The sequence below is a fragment of the Octopus sinensis genome, linkage group LG6, assembly GCF_006345805.1.
Source record: "Octopus sinensis linkage group LG6, ASM634580v1, whole genome shotgun sequence".
Classification (NCBI taxonomy): domain Eukaryota; kingdom Metazoa; phylum Mollusca; class Cephalopoda; order Octopoda; family Octopodidae; genus Octopus; species Octopus sinensis.
In genome coordinates, this window is record NC_043002.1 from 95,624,807 (window position 1) to 95,635,568 (window position 10,762).

The 10,762-nt window shown below is 36.5% G+C and overlaps 1 non-coding gene across 1 annotated transcript; it reads left to right on the forward strand.

Annotated features, from left to right (window-relative positions):
- The first annotated feature begins 7,903 nt into the window (after positions 1-7,903).
- LOC115213590 lies at positions 7,904-8,023 on the forward strand. Its single transcript, XR_003881838.1, has one exon. It is a non-coding gene; the product is annotated as a 5S ribosomal RNA (ribosomal RNA).
- Positions 8,024-10,762: the final 2,739 nt, after the last annotated feature.

Sequence of the window (10,762 nt, forward strand, 5' to 3'; positions counted from 1 at the left end):
CATGTCGCTCAAATTTTAGGAGGACATTCATGAACACCCTATCTGGATTTTGTCAACATATTTTTACCGAGGCACCCACGGATAGCATAAAAATCTATTTTCAGCCATTGCTTTTAGCCATAAAAATATGAGCCATTGCTTTTTTGACAGCGTCTAACAAAAAAAAAATAAAGAAAAGTGGAAGAAGGAGGCAAAGAGTTTCACAGGAAAGAGAAAGTGAGAGAGGGAGAGAGAGAGTAAGGGACTACGTTCATAAAAAATAAAATGTAAAATGTTTTGTTTTTTGTTTTTGAAAGACACTATATTTTATAATCATAGTATATATACTTTCTCACATAACAATTACAATATATTTATTTTAAATCGTTCATCTTTCTCCCTCCTCTCTCTCTCACACACATTACTTTGGGTGCGAAAGAGTTTTGTTTTTATTTTATGCCGAGTAAAAAAGTGTTTTGTTGACAATCCATTTATTTAACAACAAATAAACAAAGAGGAGAGTAACAATTAGTCAGTGAATTACACAATATAAATGGGTACAATTTGCGAGGCTCCCACCACATCCCACTCCGAGTAGTTGATTCCACGCAAAAAAAAACCCAATTTTTTTTTCTTTATGAAAATCGTGCGAGAGTTAATCTACAAATTTAACATTTTTTCCATTCATTTCTGTTTATGAACATGTATGCGTGCACAAAACATGCAATAGGTGTACATACGTATGTGTGTATGTGTGTTCGTGTCTGTTGCCCATATATATTTATATTATATTATATATATATATATATATATATATATATATATAATATAATAATATATGTGCCGGTGACACGTAAAAACACCATCCGTTCGTGGCCGTTCGCCAGCTCTGTCTGGCACCTGTGCAGGTGGCACGTAAAAAACACCCACTACACTCGCGGAGTGGTTGGCGTTAGGAAGGGCATCCAGCCGTAGAAACATTGCCAAATCTGACTGGGCCTGATGAAGCCTTCCGGCTTCACAGACCCCAGTTAAACCGTCCAACCCATGCTAGCATGGAAAGCGGACGCTAAATGATGATGATATGTAATATATATATATATATAATATAACTAATTTCAACGGATTTCGCCAAAATTTGACGTCTATATTACTTAGTTTGGTGTGAAATAAAGAACTTGATTAGCTTAATAATCGTAACTTAATACCGGGCAAGGCCGGGTTATACTGCTAGTACGTACATATATACGACAGGCTTCTTTCAGTTTCCATCTACCAAATCCACTCACAAGGCTTTGGTTGGCCTGAGGCTATAGTAGAAGACACTTGCCCAAGGTGCCATGCAGTGGGACTGAACCCAGATCCATATGGTTGGTAAGCAAGCTACTTACCACACAGCTTACTTACTACACCTAAAGTAATGGCCAAACAAAGGTATAGTAGAAAGCATATCCACATGTTGTATAGTGGGATTGAAACCACAACCACATGGTTGCAAAACAAGTTTCTTAACCACATGTCTATGCCTGTCCCTTATAACTGTACAACTTTTGAAATTCATGTTTTCAATTCTCAAAACTCTACATGTGAGCTCACTTGAAACTATATACCATTTGAAACTGTTATTAATAGCTCACAGTACTTCTATACCCTATATAAATCCTTGATTGTATTATGTTTGGTGAAGGCAGAAGGCTCAGTGGTTAGAGTGTCAGGCTTACAATCATGAGGTAGTGAGTTCAATTCCTGGACCGTGCTGTGTTCTTGAGCAAGACACTTTATTTCCTGCTGCTCCAGTTTACTCACCTGTAAAAATGAGTTGGGAAGTCACAGGTGTCAAGATGTATTGGTCTTTGCCTTCCCCTTGGATAACATCAGTGGCATGGAGAGGAGAACCTGGGATGCATGGGTGACTGCTGGTCTTCCATAAACAACCTTGCCCAGACTTGTGCCCAGGAGGGGACCTTTCTAGGTGCAATCCCATGGTCATTCATGACTGAAGTGGGTCTTTATTTTTTATTGTGTTCGATAACAGCCCAATAAAGGACCTGCCATTACCTTTGTTTTATATTTATACTAGCAGTATCGCCCGGCGTTGCTCGGGTTTGTAAGGGAAATAACTACATAAGCATTTTTAGAGAGTTATAGCCAAAAAATAACAAAAAATGCATTAAAAATGGAAAAAAAAATGATGGTTAATTTTTTTTTAAATCGTTGACTCATCGTAGACATTTTTAGAGAGTTACTTCCCTTATATAATAGCGAAAAAATGCATTAAAATGGAAAAAAATGATGGTAAATTATTTTTTAAATCGTAGACTCATCATAGACGCGCGCTAATACCCAGAAGGGCTCGATATGAATCACGACTATAAGATACCCGGTTTTGGTTAAATTGCACCGCAAAATGTGGAAGTAGTTAGGAATCTAAATCGTAGGAGACAGACACACAACTTCACTTTTATATATAAAGATATCTGTACTCTAGATTGATCTGATCTTCAAATATGTACTCAGTTTCTGAATGCATATATAAGAAATTTACAACAGACTAGCTATTTTGACTTGTGCTTCGCTCGAGTTTTGGTGGTGGTGTTGTTTTGTGCGTGTTGTCTCCTTTTCCCTTTCTTCCATTGTTCGTCTTCTTTGCCTGGTTCTTTTTATTGCCCTCTTCTTTTTCTTTTTCTTATTTTTTTTTCTTCGTCTTTATCTTCTTTTTCTTCTTTCTCTTCTTCCACTCTTTCTTTTCTCCTTTTTCCATATTCCTCACCATGGCAACCAAACGGTAGACCCCAAGCAACTTGCAACTCTCCTCACACCATTGCCCACCCCCATTTTACCCTCCCAGTTTAAATTTTGGCACCAATCCGACCCCATCTACTGCCCCTTAAACCGTTCCCATCCCAAAATGAGACAAATAACCAAGAAATCAAACAACGTTTTTGCATCTCAGCTTTATAGATATTGATAGATCTCATGCGATGCATAGACTCTGTTAAATTTACTATTGGTTCATCTGATATTTTAATTCTAGTTCACTTTTCTGCATTTCAGACTTCTTTCACAGCTGCTATATGAAACATCAAACTTAGTGACATGCAAATAGTACCTGTGCAGGTAACACAGAAAAGACACCTGTACCAGTGACATGTAAAAAACATGAAATATTTAAACTCTTTACTCTTTTAGTCTTTTACTTGTTTCAGTCATTTGACTGGGGCCATGCTGGAGCACCGCCTTTAGTCGAGCAAATCAACCCCAGGACTTATTCTTTGTAAGCTTTGTATTCTATCAGTCTCTTTTACTGAACCGCTAAGTTACAGGGATGTAAACACACCACCATCGATTGTCAAGTAATGTTGGGGACAAACACAGACACACAAACATATACACACAAACATATACACACACATACATATACATATATATATATATATATATATATATATATCATCATCATCATCATCATCATCGTTTAACGTCCGCTTTCCATGCTAGCATGGGTTGGACGGTTCAACTGGGGTCTGGGGAGCCCGAAGGCTGCACCAGGCCAATCAGATCTGGCAGTGTTTCTACAGCTGGATGCCCTTCCTAACGCCAACCACTCTGAGAGTGTAGTGGGTGATTTTATGTGCCACCGACACAGGTGCCAGATGAGGCTGGCGAACGGCCACGCTCGGATGGTGTTTTTTTTTTATGTGCCACCGACACAGGTGCCAGACGAGGCTGGCAGACGGCCACGCTCGGATGGTGTTTTTTATGTGCCACCGACACAGGTGCCAGACGATATATATATATATATATATATATACGACAGGCTTCTTTCAGTTTCTGTCTACCAAATCTACTCACAAGGCTTTGGTCGGCCCAAGGCTATAGTAGAAGACACATGCTCAAGGTGCCATGCAGCGGGACTGAACCCAGAACCATGTGGTTGGTAAGCAAGCTACTTACCACACAGTCAAACATTTTCAGAAAATAAATTTGGCAGGATTAAAATATCAGTGAACAGAAACATGACTGATGATGAACCAAGATATATAGTTTTTTTTTCTTTTTATATATAAGTCTTCATTTTGTTTATTAATTTCCATAAAAATTTAACATGAATACTGTGTAGTTGAGAAGCTTCCCTTTCCGGCCATGTGCTCTTGGATCCTGTCCCACTATGTGGCACCTTGAGAGAGTGTTTTCTACCGTAGCCCCAAGTCAATCAAAGCCTTGTAAGAGGATTTGATGCACAGGAACTGAAAGAAACCTGTTGTGTATATATATGTGTGTGTGTATGTGTGCATGTGTGTATGTGTGTGTATGTGTGTGCATGTGTATATGCATGCATATATGTTTCTATATTACCCACAAGGAGCTAAACATAGAGGGGATAAACAAGGACAGACAAACGGATTAAGTCATTGCATCGACCCCAGTGCATAACTGGTACTTAATTTATCGACCCCGAAAGGATGAAAGGCAAAGTTGACCTCGGCAGAATTTGAACTCAGAACGTAACGGCAGACGAAATATAGCTACGCATTTCGCCCGGCGTGCTAACGGTTCTGCCAGCTCGCCGCCGTTTATATGCATGCATATATGTTTGTTTACATCCCCTAATTGATTGATTCAGCCAAACAGATGGACAGAATAATTACCAGGTTTAAGATGAAATAAGCGCTGGCGGTCAATTTGTTTGAGTAAAAAAAACAACCTTCAAAGCCCTGCTTCCAGAATGGCTGCAATCCAATGACTGAAACAAGTACAGAGGTAAAGGATAAAAGAAGGAACGTAAGTTCGCCACTGAACTTTCCTATGACATGGCACTTTACAGAATAAAGAGACTCAGTTAAAAGTTCAACAACAGAATATTATATTTATTCATTCATTTTATTATTTTTATTTGCTCATTTACTGATAGATTTCTTACAGCTTAAAAGAGTGAAAAAATATCATTACTGGTGATAAACTTATATAACTGTTTCCATACCAATAACTAATATTTAATTTGATATACAAGCTATATGAATAACTAATTTTTGATGTTAAACTTATGAATCATATAGATAATCATAATCTTGATATATCATGTGTCACTACAGGTGTCTGGCGATATAAAATTAATTTACCAACTAAAATTGATAAATGAGCTGTATACGCTAAATATGACTTGACATTTTCACAGTAATTGTTATTTTCATAGTGATATTGTGCATATATTACAGCAATATTTAAATTTGTTGTAGACAATGCTTATATCTTTTACAAATAAGTATACATTATGCAAATAGTGACATAATTACATTTGACATAAATTCAAAGTTTATTTCTGTATACTGAAAGTAAATACTAATGCAAAAGCACTCCATTATTATATAGATGCTATTCTTCTTCTTTTTTTGTTCTTTTTTTTTACAACCATTAGTGATTTCATTTCTCTGTTAAATAACTCTATTCTACATGAGATTATTTCCTTTTGAAATATTCAAAGAAATTTTTAGTTTTAGATTATCAATAGCAAAAATAAGGTATAATTTTTAATTTTGTTTTCAATTTATCATCAAAGTTAATAAATTTATAAGATTTCAATCATCTTTACAGCAAATAGTTTCCATTCTATTTCGGATCAAAAGCATAAAAAAGAAATCAAAGTATCGTATTATGTTTTGGGATTGATATTGCCACCAACCTATTGCCGTTTTTTGTTTTTATATATTTTGGTGTGATTTCATACAATCAGTTTAAACAATAATTCTGTATACCAAATTATTTACATTTCTAAGTTGTTTTACATTTTGACAATATAAAAGTTTTGATTTGTTTATCTGAACAAGTAAATAATCTAAACTTTAAAGAATACAGGAATCTCATTGAGATAAAATATGCTGCCTTTTACTCTTAAAAGAATTTTGCAATAAATTGATAGATAGATAATAGACAGCAGACGCATAATGGAATATATATATATTCTTCTTTTTTCTTAGCTTGTTTCAGTCATTTGACTCTGGCCATGCTGGAGCACAACCTTAAAGGGTTTTAGTCAAAGAAATCAACCCCCAAGACTTATTCTTTGTAAGCCTAGTACTTATTCTATTGGTTTCTTTGGCTGGAACATACCAGCATCAGTTGTCAAGAGATAGGAGGGGAACAAACACACACACACATAAATATACGCACACACACACATATATACACACATACATACACACACATATACACACATACACACACACATATATATACACACATACACACACACATATACACACATATATACACACACACATATATACACACACATACACACACACATATATACAACACACACATATATACACACACATACACACACACATATATACAACACACACATATATACACACATACACACACATATACACACACACACATATACACACATACACACACATATATACACACATACACACACACACATATACACACATACACACACATATATACACACATACACACACACACACATATACACACATACACACACATATACACACACATACACACACACACACACACACACACACACATACATGCATATTTGGAGAGTGACTGCTACTGCTGCTAACATAATACTGAGGAATTTGAATAGGTTAACAGAATCTATAAAACTAGACAATTCCCAGACTGTTTTACTTCTGAAGGTGGGCCTTTGCACCTGAAATATAAAGGTTTTGTGAAACTTTCTGCATTGTCAGAAGCTTTTCCATTTTCCATTTTCTTTCCCTTCTTCGATACCACACTGCTTCCAGCAAACTACAACACTCTTATGTATGTGTGTATGTGTGTGTGTGTGTGTGTGTGTGTGTGTGTGTGTGTGTGTGTGTGTGTATGAGTGGCTGTGTGGTAAGTAGTTTGCTTACCAGCCACATGGTTCTGGGTTCAGTTCCACTGCGTGGCACCTTGGGCAAGTTTCTTCTACTATAGCCTCGGGTTGACCAAAGCCTTGTGAGTGGATTTGTTAGACAGAAACTGAAAGAAGCCTGTCGTATATATGTGTATGTATATATATATAGGTGTGTGTGTGGTGTGTGTGTGTGTATATGAGTGGCTGTGTGGTAAGTAGTTTGCTTACCAACCACATGGTTCTGGGTTCAGTTCCACTGCGTGGCACCTTGGGCAAGAGGGATGTTAGGGATGTTAGGCAGTGGAAATGGAGCTAGAGTGGGTAAAAGAGATAGAAACGGTAAGAGCTGGGTATGTAAGGTGAAGTAAAAGAAAGAAGAAAAAAGAAAAAAGGCTGAGATAGTTGAGAGAAGTGGGAGAGAGGAGTTTATGTAAATAAATAAATAGCTGAATAAATAATTAAACAAAAAAAAAAAACAACAAATGGATGGATGGATGGATGGATGGATGGATGGATGCTATCAGAATGGTAGCAGATGTGTGGGGATGGGATGAGTGAAAAAATTAAAAAGTGTTGGGTGAAAAAGAGGAAGAAAAATACAGTAGAAACTGAAGAGGAAAGGCAGGGAACAAGGGAAGCAGAACGAGGAGGAAGAGTAGTAGTAGGAGGGTGGTGTGAGGAGGAGGAGGAGGAGGAGGAGAGCAATGTTTTTCATCTTCTTCAGTCTTTATTGAATTTCATTTTATTTTCCAACCACCACCACCACCACCACCACCACACCACCACCACCATCCCCATCTTTCTTCCCCCTTTTTTCTCTTTTCTATCTTTTCTTATTTTTCTTCCTCCTCCCATCTTCTGATGTGAATTTTGCCTTTGTTAAGAGTCTTTAAAGACCTGATGGTTGTCTATGGATGTTGATAATATGCAATTCTTTCATAATTTCTCCAAGATTTGATATTTGGCATAGAATTAGAAGGTATCACTTGACTGAATGTAAGATGTTGTGGTTATATAAACAACATATCACGTTGTTTAGCAAAGACAGAGGCTTATGGCCATATCACGTTGAAAACAGCCGGTTCTCATCCGATCACAGAAGTTAAGCAACATCGAGCCTAGTTAGTACTTAAATGGGTGACCGCTTGGGAAACCTAGGTGCTGTAAGCATCACACAAATGGTGGTGCATCAGCATGGCCGCAGCTCTGAGCTGAAACTACAGGAAAACAAAACAAAAAACAGGCTTCTTTCAGATTCCATCAACCAAATCCACTCACAAGAAATTGGTTGGCGTAGGGTTACAGTAGAAAACACTTGCCCAAGGTGCCATGCAATAGGATTGAACCCAAGACCACATAGCCACAATGCAAGTTTCTTAACTACACAGTAATGCCTGCACCTTCAATACATCTCTTTCTCTCTTTTACTTGTTTCAGTCATTTGACTGCAGCCACGCTGGAGCACCGCCTTTAATCGAGCAACTCGACCCCTGGACTTACTCTTTTGTAAGCCCAGTACTTATTCTATCGGTCTCTTTTGCCGAACCACTAAGTAACGGGGGCATAAACACACCAGCATCAGTTGTCAAGCAATGCTAGGGGGACAAACACAGACACACAAACATACATATATATATATATATATGTACATATATACGACAGGCTTCTTTCAGTTTCCGTCTACCAAATCCACTCACAAGGCTTTGGTCGGCCCGAGGCTATAGTAGAAGACACTTGCCCAAGGTGCCACGCAGTGGGACTGAACCCGAAACCATGTGGTTGGTAAACAAGCTACTTACCACACAGCCACTCCTGCGCCTATATAGAATATAGAATATTTTAGTTTATTAATTTGTGTTTTAGTTTCACTTTAGAAGTGTCATTTTATTTGTGAAATTTTATGGCAAATTTCCTAAGCTATTTGTTTGAACCCAGGTGATATTGCTAATTAAGCACAATATATGTTTCAAACAAAACGGAATGGAAAGAGACTGTAAATAGTTCTTGTAATTCAGTTAGTGTTATCTGTAGTCAGGCATGTCTTTATCTTCTATCAGTTATTTAATAAGACAGAAAATTACCACCAAAATGCTGAAACAGTATAATTTTGAATTCATTTGATTAATACCTAATTTATTAAGGAATCTTGATTGCGTGCTTAAATACAGTTTCATAAAAACTTGTACCTTTCTGAAATAAAACAGAAAAATACCAAAACATATATGTATATTTTTCATAATGTTTTTGTTCTTTAGGTATTATCGTGTTGTCTATTTCTGTTTCCACCATCATTTAATATCCTAAAGAATGTTAGCTTCATCACAGAATATGGGAATGGAAGCGCTCCGTCAGTTACGACGACGAGGGTTCCGGTTGATCCGAATCAACGGAACAGCATGCTCGTGAAATTAACGTGTAAGTGGCTGAGCACTCCACAGACACATGCACCCTTAACATAGTTCTCGGGGATATTCAGCGTGACACAGAGAGTGACGAGGCTGGAACCTTGAAATACAGGTACAACAGAAACAGGAAGTAAGAGTGAGAGAAAGTTGTGGTGAAAGAGTACAGCAGGGATCACCACCATCCCCTGCCGGAGCCTTGTGGAGCTTTTAGGTGTTTTCGCTCAATAAACACTCACAACGCCCGGTCTGGGAATCGAAACCGCGATCCTATGACCACAAGTCCGCTGCCCTAACCACTGGGCCATTGCGCCTCCACTCACAGTATATATCTTAAGACAAAATAGATTCTCAATTTTTTTAACTGTAGGAAATACACAAATCTCAAAAAGAAATATGGTATGTAATATATATGAAGTCTAAAAAATTTACTTTCCTCCGCCGATTTTATTTTTATTATAATCAAATATATCATCTTTAGAAGTCTAGTTTCAGTATCTGTCAGTTATGTTTTAATTTTTTTTTTTCTCAAGAATTTGAAATTAAATCAATGAAAATTTCTCTAAGTAACAAGAATCAAGTAAATCCGTTTCAAAATTAAAAGTCTTATTTGATGCCATGAATTGAACTGTTTTGTATCATGCAATGACAAACCTTTGAAGTAAATAATCTATATATTGGACCACTTCACTGCTGGTTACTAGTCAATGCAACAAGAAACATGTTTTTTGACAGCAATAACTTTCCTAAAAAAAACACGAAAATCATGTCTTCTAAATGTTGGCTTTCATTTTTGAAAATATTAAAAAATCTATCAACTGTAAAAGAAACTTGATTATTGCATTTTATCTACTTCAAAGTATGTTGTTATGAACAATTACCTATCTTTATCACAAAGATGCTGTTTCCAACATGTTTCATGGTAATGTCATCAATTACATTATGATTTTTTGCATGATTTCATCAATAGAATGGTAGAAGAACTGAAGTTTTCCATCTTTACAAATAATTTTTGGTTGATATTGTTCTTAATTCCTTTTCAAAATGGTTTTCATAAGTTACATCTATTTAAAATATTGATAAATAGATACAGTGTATATTAAAATATTACTGTTACTTCATCAATTAATGATGAAAACTGTTTATGAAGTCATTGTATCTGGTTTGCAAGATTCTTTATGTGAACTTGAGTTTTGAAACAAATTTTGTTGTGTCTAGGGAGAGTCATTATGCCAATGTCATTAATAACACACACTGGTTCAATTCCACTCCTTTATTATTAGTCAATTGGTTAAATATCCAACTAACTAATCGATTGCTTGTTTAATGTGGTTAAACATTAAATCATTTGTTTTGTTTTTGTTTGTCAAAGCTCTTTCATTGCTTTTGCAACCTTTTTAATGACTTTCGACTTAGTCTAGTTTAGAGATTGTGAGAGGTGATAGCTCTGATGTCATCTGTGTATGATGCTGGGTGTGTATTTCAAAGTGATGTGAGAAGGTTATGT